The following is a 9841-nucleotide window of genomic DNA, read 5'->3' on the forward strand; positions in this document are numbered from 1 at the left end:
TGTGTCAAAGGAAGTCCCCCGGCAGTCTAAAACTATAGCAGCATAATTAAGAGAGCCTGGTCGGGCTAGAGCTCTCCCCAACCGGATCGGGCTGTACTGGCCTGTCTCCCTCTACTTTGATTATATCATTGATTATATGGTAGATGAATCTAATGACTATGAAGAGAAGCACAGAAGAGAAGGGGTGCCGTGTCTATATACACCCTCCCCCGCCGGTCTAGGCGAACGCTGCAACTCCTCACTCCCTAACTATAAGCTTTATCGAAGAGGAGAGTTTTAAGTTTACTCTTAAATGTGGTGACGGTGTCTGCCCCCCGGACTCAGACTGGGAGCTGGTTCCACAGGAGAGGAGCCTGATAGCTAAAGGCCCTGGCTCCCATTCTACTTTTAGAGACTGTAGGAACCACAACTAACTCTGCAAGTTACTGGGAGCGCAGTGCTCTAGTGGGCAATAAGGTACTATGAGCTCTTCAAGATATGATAGTGTTGACCATTTAGAGCTTTGTAGGTCAGAAGAAGGATTTTAAATTCAATCCTTGATTTTACAGGAAGCCAATGCAGAGAAGCTAATACAGGAGAAATATGATCTCTTTTCTTAGTTCTTGTCAGAACATGCGCTGCAGCATTCTGGATCAGCTGGAGAGGCTTAAGGGTTTTATTTGAGCATCTTGATAGTAAGGAATTACAATAGTCCAGTCTGGAAGTAACAAATGCATGGATTAGTTTTTCAGCATCGTTTTGAGATAGGATTTTCCTAATTTTGGCAATGTTACGAAGGTGAAAAAAGGCTGTTCTTGAGGTTTGTTTTAAGTGGGCATTAAAGGATATATCCTGATCAATATTAACTCCTAAATTTCTGACAGTAGTGCTGGAGGCCAGGGCAATACCATCCGGAGTAGCTATATCTTTGGATAATGAGGTTCGGAGGTGTTTAGGTCCCAGCACAATCACTTCAGTTTTGTCTGAGTTTAATATCAGAAAATTGTAGGTCATGCTTTTATATCTTTGATGCATGCATATGCATATCTCTGAGTTTAGTTAACTGACTGGTTTTGTCTGGCTTAATTGATAGGTATAATTGGGTGTCATCCGCATAACAATGAAAGTTAATTGAATGTTTCCTAATAATATTGCCTAGGGGAAGCATATAAAGGTGAATAGAATTGGTCCAAGCACTGAGCCTTGTGGCGCGCCATGGCTAACTTTAGCGTACCTGGAGGATTTATCGTTAACATTAACAAATTGAGATCGATCAGATAAATAGAACTTAAACCAGCTTAGTGTGATTCCTTTAATGCCAACTAAGTGTTCCAGTCTCTGTAATAGGATGGTATGGTCAATAGTGTTGAATGCAGCAGTAAGACAAGTACGGAGACAAGTCTTTTGTCTGAAGCAATTAGAAGGTCGTTAGTAATTTTCACCAGTGCCGTCTCTGTGCTATGATGCATTCTAAATCCTGAATGAAAGTCCTCAAATAAGCTATTGCTATGTAGAAAATCACATAACTGATTAGCAACTACCTTCTCAAGGATCTTGGAGAGAAAGGGAAAGTTAGATATAGGTCTATAGTTGGCTAAGACTTCAGGATCAAGGGTGGGTTTTTTCAGAAGAGGTTTTATCACAGCTACTTTAAATGACTGCAGTACATAACCTGTTAATAAAGACATATTGATCATATCTAGTAATGAAGTGTTAACCATGGGTAACGCTTCTTTAAGTAGCCTCGTTGGGATGGGGTCTAAGAGACAGGTAGTTGGCTTCGCTGAAGAGACCTTTAACATTAATTGTTGAAGGTCTATAGGATAAAAGCAGTCTAAGTATATGTCAGGTCTTGTCGTTCTTTCTAGCAGTCCTGCGTTTAAAGGTGAACCGTTAGAAGTTGATGGCAAAAGGTGATGAATTTGATCTATAATTGTTATAATTTCATCATTAAAGAAGCTCATGAAATCGTTAATACTCAGAGCTATAGGAATAGATGGCTCAGTAGAGCTGTGACTATCTGTCAGCCTGGCTACAGTGCTGAAATGAAACCTTGGGTTGTTCTTATTTTCTTCAATTAATGATGAGTAATAGTCTGATCTGACATTTCTGAGGGCCTTCCTATAGGTTTTTAAACTGTCTTGCCAATCTAAACAAGATTCTTCCAGTTTGGTGGAACGTCATTTACTTTCAAGTTTTCACGAGATTTGTTTTAATTTGCGAGTTTGGGAGTTATACCAAGGTGCTAGTTTCCTTTGATTCATCATCTTCTTTTTGAGAGGAGCAACAGAGTCTAAAGTTATCCGTAGCGAGGTCGTAGCACCGTCTACAAATTTACCAGTTTGGGAGGGACTAAAGTTAACATAAAGGGCCTCTGTTATATTAAGGCACGACATTGAGTTAAATGCTGTTGGAATATCTTCCTTAAATTTAGCACTGTCAGATAGGCATCTAGTGTAGAACCTTTTATCTAATTTCGTATAGTCGGGTAGTAAGAATTCGAAAGTTATTAAAAAATGGTCTGATAATAAAGAATTCTGTGGAAATACTATTAAATCTTCAATTTTGATGCCATATGACAGCACAAGGTTGAGGGTGTGGTTAAAACAGTGCGTGGCCTTATGCACACTCTGACTGAAACCAATTCAATCTAGTAGTGAGTTGAAGGCAGTATTAAGGCTATTGCTGTCAACGTCCACATGGATATTAAAATCACCTACAATAAGTATTTTATCTGATTTTAGGACTACACATGATAAAAACTCTAAGAATTCAGAATACGGGCCTGGCGCTCGGTAAACAACAACAAATATAATTGGCTGTAATATTTTCCATATCGGATGTTGAAGATTAAGAACAAGGCTTTCAAACGAGTTATAATTTAGTTTAGGATTAATTAACAGGCTTGAATCAAATATGGCTGCAACTCCCCCTCCTCGGCCTGAGCCTCGTGGAATTTGAGTATTATTATGACTGGGAGGAGTGGCTTCATATGCCTTCACATGGCAACATATTCTTCATGGCCCAGCCAGGTTTCAGTAAGATCAATTTAAGTAGATCAATTTGATTATCTGATATCAAATCATTTACCAATACTGCTTTAGAAGACAGAGATCTAATATTTAATAGTCCACATCTAATTTAATTTTCCTATTCTGTTGTATCATTGCAGTCGTTTTAATTCCAATTAGGTTGTTAAGTATAGCCCTTCTTTTGTTTACCTTTGATTTAACCGATCTGAGTCGGGGGACAGACACCATGGTTATTAGAATATGAGCTCTAAGTGGGTGACTGCTCTAATGGAAGCATAGAGGAGCGCATTGCACTGCACTTCTGATTTCTAATATCAAACTTTGGCTGTCATGGTTGTCAGTAACTTAAAAGTAATGCAAAAGTAGTGTAACGCATTACAATTCAGAGACAGTGATATTGTAATATAACTAATTACTCTCAAATGACAGTAACTAGTAATCTATAATGTATTACATTTTGGAAGTAACTTGCCCAACACTGTTGGTCAGATACTCCGCCACCTCAACCTGGACTTCCACTGTTACGCCGATGACACCCAGATCTACCTCAGCACCAAATCCCCCCACAATCCTCCCCTCTCTCACATCAACTCCTGTCTGTCAGCTCTTAAAACCTGGATGCAACACAACTTCCTCAAACTCAACAGCGATAAAACAGAATTCTTCCTCATAGGCTCCAAATCCACACTCAGCAAAATCAATAACCTCACTCTCACCATCGACGGCACCATTGTCTCCCCATTTCCCCAGGCCCGTAACCTTGGCGTAATCTTTGATTCCACCCTCTCCCTTGAGCCCCACATCCGCCATGTCATCAAAACCTCCTTCTTTCACCTCCGTAACATTGCCAAAATCTGACCCTCTCTCACACCCCCCCTGCTGAAAGACTCATTCACGCCTTCATCTCCTCCCGACTGGACTACTGCAACTCACTTCTCCTTGGCATCAGCTCTACCCACATCAACCGACTCCAACTGGTCCAGAACGCAGCGGCCCGACTCATCACCCGTACCAAATCCTGGCACCACATCACTCCAGTCCTAAAACAACTCCACTGGCTTCCCATCTCCCACCGGATCACCTACAAAATCCTGGTCCTCACCTACAAAGCCCTCCACCATCTGGCCCCCTCATACCTCACTGACCTCCTCTCCCCCTACTAACCCTCACAGTCCCTCAGATCCACCTCAGCCGGTCTCCTCTCCATCCACAAGTCCAACCTCCGCAATTTTGGGGACAGAGCCTTCTCCAGGGCAGCTCCCAGGCTCTGGAACCCTCCCCCAAGAGATCCGCACCTATGAGTCCCTCATCATCTTCCAGTCCTGCCTTAAGACCCATCTATTCACCTCTGCTTATCCTTAGCACCACGCCCCCCTCCCTTTTCATCTGTGCCTGAATCTTATCTTGTTTTGTTTTGTTTTTGTTTTCTACCTTGCCCTGTAAAGCGACTTTGAGTCCTTGAAAAGCTCTACACAAATTCAATTTATTATTATTAAAGGAAGTTTTTCTCACCACCGAGGTTTTTTCCTAAAAGGGAGTTTTTCCTCGCCACTGTCGCACTAAATGCTTGCTCTTGGAGGAATTACTGGAATTGTTGGGTGTTTGTATATTATAGAGTGTGGTCTAGACCTACTCTATCTGTAAAGTGTCTTGAGATAACTCTTGTTACGATTTGATACTTTAAATAAAATTGAATTGAATTGACTCATTTGGATCTTTCACCCGTGTCTTTAAATTAACTCATGAGTCGCGAGTCTCTAGTATCATTAACTCGGATCAGTTGATTCCTATTACAATTCAATGTAAAATGATAACAGCGCCACACACAAAGCTCTTGCAACATTAGCTACAACTAGCCCTAGCCATCTTAGCTGCCAAAAGCTTTATAACTTACAATTTTGTCTCTCTAACTCCACAAGTCAATTCAAGCGACTGAGTGAGCAGAGACAGTCCGAGACAGGTTATATGAACTTCCCGACCCACAAACTCAGAGCCGGAAACATTGCAAGCTCGCAGACCATGGGACTCACTCGAGGACTCAAGTCATGATGACTCATAAGTCCTCAAGTGAGTCAGTCAGTCGCGCGAATCAGCCGGCTACGTTGTCATGAGTAGATCTGTAGAGCAAGTGAAGTCTCTCCTCGAGTCAGGGTGAAAAGCAAATCCACAACAAAAGCCATTCTTTCACTTCTGAAATAAAAAAAATGTATTCACTGCGGGTATTTCTCCGTTCCTGTTTCTATGTCTACATGAGGACTGAGGGTCCTTGGCGATTTAGCAATACTGACTCAAGTGACTCAAATGACTCGCACAACCTAGATCAGTTTAGTGAGTGACTCAGAATAACCTTAAGTGGCCGCTTGAGGCTGGCTGCATGTTAGAAATGCCCAACTTTACAGTAGAATTAAACTACTACTACTACTTAAACTTAGCTACTGTAAGTTTACCCTTAATGACAACTCTGGGGGGGGGGGGTATTTTTTGTAACATCAGATTAAGTTATATTCAGCATTAAATTCTGCATACATTAGGGCGTGGTCACTTTGATTGACAAGTGCCTGTAGTGAGATGAGGCTAGCTCTGCAGCTCTGCTCTCCGACACTAAAGCTAAAGCTAATCCGAGTCACTGCACTTGACCTACCCGGCCGTATCTTTGCCTTTCGGACAATTTTCAAGCAAATATCCAACGCATAATATTTCTTGCCGTACGTTTGTTCTACTAACGAACCCTCCCAAGAAGTCTACGCTCCATTTCTTTCTGAGTGAATGCTAAACCTCAGAAGACAGAACTGGACTCCTAACAACACTTCTCTGTGCAGTGAACATTTTTGCATGATACTAGGTTGTTATTCATCAGTTCTATTATTATAATCACAGTTACACATTTTTCATTTATTTTAATTGTAAATGATATAAAACAACTTGTGAACTCTTAACCTTGAAATGAAGAGAGTATTAATGCTTAATTTTATCTGGATTGTGTGATTTGCTTGTTCTTTGAATTGACAGATTTGAATGTGAAATTAACATTTTCAGTCAATAAAGACAAAAGCAGAGTAAATGTAAATCTAATTTATTATAAAACTGTACAACAGTAAACGTTCTCACATCAGTTACATAACATCAACAGACTTGGCCTGTATAAGTGGTAATATGTCCAACATGCCTAGGTAGCCATAACACAGTTGACAAATATCCAGCCAACCTTCCACCTGCACCTTTGGGTCAGTAAACATGATCTTCATGCCAGGGTGCTGGAGATGAAGCTGGTCCTCCATCTCAGGGATCACCCTGATGCTGTTGCCGCCACCAGGACACCCGGAGCTGCAATTCTGCAGGGAGTGGGAAGAGAAGATGAGATAATGATCACACTGACTATGAGAACAAAAGTGTAATAACTGCTTCAGGTTATAAAGAATATAAAGTTAGCTGTATGTAGGGAGCCTAAACATCTCAAAATTTAGTAAATACTTTTTTGTTGTCCTTTTGAACACAGCTGTCTAAAGTCAAGTAGCCAAGATTGGTACTTAGTTAATACTGTGTGGTGAAGGTATCACGGGTGGCTATGGCCTCAACAAGGATCAAAATAAACATCTTGTAACAAATATAAAATCTTTAGTCCCCTGTGGACTTCTACCAATGTTAAAATCGTTAATATAAGTGCTGTTTTTTAATAGCGGCGTGGGGATTTAAAATCTAAAGATTATCATTATCAATATTATCAAAGTGCGGATACCTTGGTGTACATTGATTTAATTCAAATTGTTATTTAAACATGTAACGTTAACATTATTAAGTAGTATTAAGTGTGACCTGAGTTAGCCGCTGCAGCAGCTTGGATACAGCCATCACAAACCAGGGTTTCTGCAGGTTTTACCAAGTCAAATTTAAGACTTTTTAAGACCATTATGTATGAAATTTAAGACCTGTATCACGACATTAAAAACAAACCAAAAAAACGGCAGATGTCAGAGTCGGGAAACATCTGAAACAATTCTCTGATTTCTTCTCTCATTCATATTATAGGACTGCTGTCTAGTCACCCTGTGGAGGACCCAGAGTAGGGTTGAACATTTTTGGGTTTTTTTCTGATACTGGTCCTAAAACAATTAAACTTATAAAATGGTGTTGGTGCCTTAATGCTGCCTGAATCGATACTTCTACTACTACTAGAGCATGGCTTGTGTATTGCTAAGGCCATATGGTCAATTTTCTTTTTTTTTTTTTTTAAGAATGTAATAACAATCGCTTATAACAAAACTTATTTTACTAGTCATTTGCATTTATACAACAAAAACAAGAACCACTAGATGAAAAAGGGTATTTTACAATAACATTGAATGTACCACTAACTTACCAACTGTAATTGAACATACCATTAAGTTATGTGTTGTTTCTCCGACAACTCTGAGTCTTTAACTGCAGGCTGCAGTGTTGGAATCATTTCCATTGAAATACTGCCACACTTTAACGTTACACCGTTTAGTTTCAGCATTTAACCATATTTAAACAGCTACCCAACCCAGAGCACCTCCGCTCTGTTGGCTCTGATCCAAAAGCAACATGGAGGTCGCTTATGGGAGTTACGAAGCTGCTGTGTGGGTCTCGCCTAGGCAGTGTGGAGGTACTGCCGGGACTGGAACGCCAGATACTCTGCATAGTTGTCTACAGAAATATAAAAACAAATCAAAACCATTCTACAAATTCACTCAATGTCTTGGTATAGAATACTTAGGAATTACTGGAATTGTTTGGTCTTTGTAAATTATAAAGTGTGGTCTAGAAGGATCGGCTCACACAACAGAATATATAATCTGCCAGCCATGCAAATACTTACATTTTATTCCCCATATTTTGCCTACAGATTAGCTTAATGGATGAATGACATTTAAGAGATAACTCTAGTACATTATGCCTTGGTCATATTTTCATAGTTGTAGCTATCATTTCCCTCAGTTTTGATAAAACTCAACTCACTCATTTGTTGAGATACGGAAACAAGGTGAAATCTAACAATGGGTAAACAAACACGAGCAGTCAATATCAGAAAGGTTGTAAACAACACTGCATGAAAAGTGGGAATTTCGTCAGTAAGCGGCACTGTAGATTGTTGTGGAAGTTCAGGTTTACGACCAACACCAAACACCAAAAACTGCCGTTAATTGTCGGAAATTGACGTGGGCCTGGCTTGGCAGTTGTCCCCTCATGACCCCCCCTCCCCCTAATTCTAGGGGAGGCTTTAACATGTAAATGAAAATGCTGTGAGCTATACAAATGCAAAACAGGGTAGCAGCAGGGGGCGTTTTACCCCAGGTGACATTTTTCTAAAAGATATTAACGTTATTTTAAGAAAATCTCTGGTTTAAATAGATCAGGCTCAGTATAGCCTAATTGTAGACTCTTACATTTTAGCTTGAATTGATTTATTTAATGAAAGTATGCTAGATTAATTACTGTGTATGTATTTAGCAATGGCCAATGTTATGTAAAAAAAGATACACAAAACAATTTATTTCAACAATTAGTTTTTATCAGGCTTTGCCATAAAGGTAAAATGTGCATTCCATGCAAACAACATCACAGTCTCCTAGAGCTCATCCACTATGCATAGTGGCATGACTACAGTGACCTTTCTTTGGTCTTGCTCATCCAAGATTGTCTGGTGGAATGGAGACAGAGGCACCACTCTACAGTTTTCTAAGAGAAGTCTTCCTGCTGACACCAAAACACTGTGCTTCACATAAAGCATATCAGCTTTGTCATTGCATGACAAAATCCCAACCATTTGTCTTCTTAAAATACTGGCAAATTCAGCACCATATTCACATGTCCATGGCATATGAAGCTGTTGGCTCTGCTGAAATGGCCTCATAATCTAGACATCAATTGTCCTATTGTTATTAAACTTTCCCAGTATTCCATTAAAACTCACTGTAATTCACCTCCACACCAGTCTGTGCGCTGTTCGTGCCCTGCTGGTTAATCTGCTATGCTCTTTGTCTTTCTCTATCACTCTGCCCCTACCCCCGCCCTCACTGCTTTGATTTGAAAAATAGTGGAAGGAGATGACTCCTCCGAGAGTTAGAGCAAAGGTATGGGAGTATTTCAGGCCAACTGGTAGAAGAATTGTCTGTACACTCTGTCAAACTGCACTTGCTTATCACGGAATTACAACCACGCACCTAAAAAGGAAACACACAGGAGTTGTTCAAGATGTGCGGAGCGTTTAAATTTTTTTCCTCCATGTCACCTCCGGGGCTCCGTAAAGATGCGCCCACAGAAAACGTAAGTATATGATTATTAATGAAACGGTGAGCTAGTCTGTATTGTTTAGTAACTCTTGAGAAGTACAATGACTGTCTTTTGATGTTAAACAGGCTACTTAAACTTTGAAAGTAATGTTTTGAACCCCACCATGCACGCAAGTTTAAACACGAGCAGCACAGAGCTGTGTGGCTGCTTTCAGCGCGATTCATTATTAGGCAGAGCTAATAAGCGGGACCAGTGTAAGTTGCTTTATAAAAGTGTTTTTTTTTTGGTCTTGCAATCTACAGGAAGCAGTACGCCGTCTTCACAACTCTGAGACAAATTGTAGGCGCACAAACCGGAGCACGGGTAAGATTTAAAGAATATACTTTCATTCTGCTGTATAAGGAAATAGATACGTTAATAGACCAATCTGTTCATAACGCATCATAACGAGGCTGGCCGGTGACCTATTTGCTCGGAGCTGTCTGCAAGTCCAAATTTACATGATGTTGACAATGACGGCACTGTGTGTAAGTAACTTTTCCTGTTTTGTCATTCCATGTTTAATTTTACTGTGACTT

At 40.3% G+C, this 9841-nt stretch overlaps 1 pseudogene; it reads right to left on the minus strand.

Annotated features, from left to right (window-relative positions):
- Positions 1-245: 245 nt before the first annotated feature.
- Positions 246-3239, minus strand: LOC144533861 (uncharacterized; annotated as a pseudogene).
- Between the last annotated feature and the right edge of the window lie 6602 nt (positions 3240-9841).

This window comes from Sander vitreus, chromosome 18 (genome assembly GCF_031162955.1).
Source record: "Sander vitreus isolate 19-12246 chromosome 18, sanVit1, whole genome shotgun sequence".
NCBI lineage: Eukaryota > Metazoa > Chordata > Actinopteri > Perciformes > Percidae > Sander > Sander vitreus.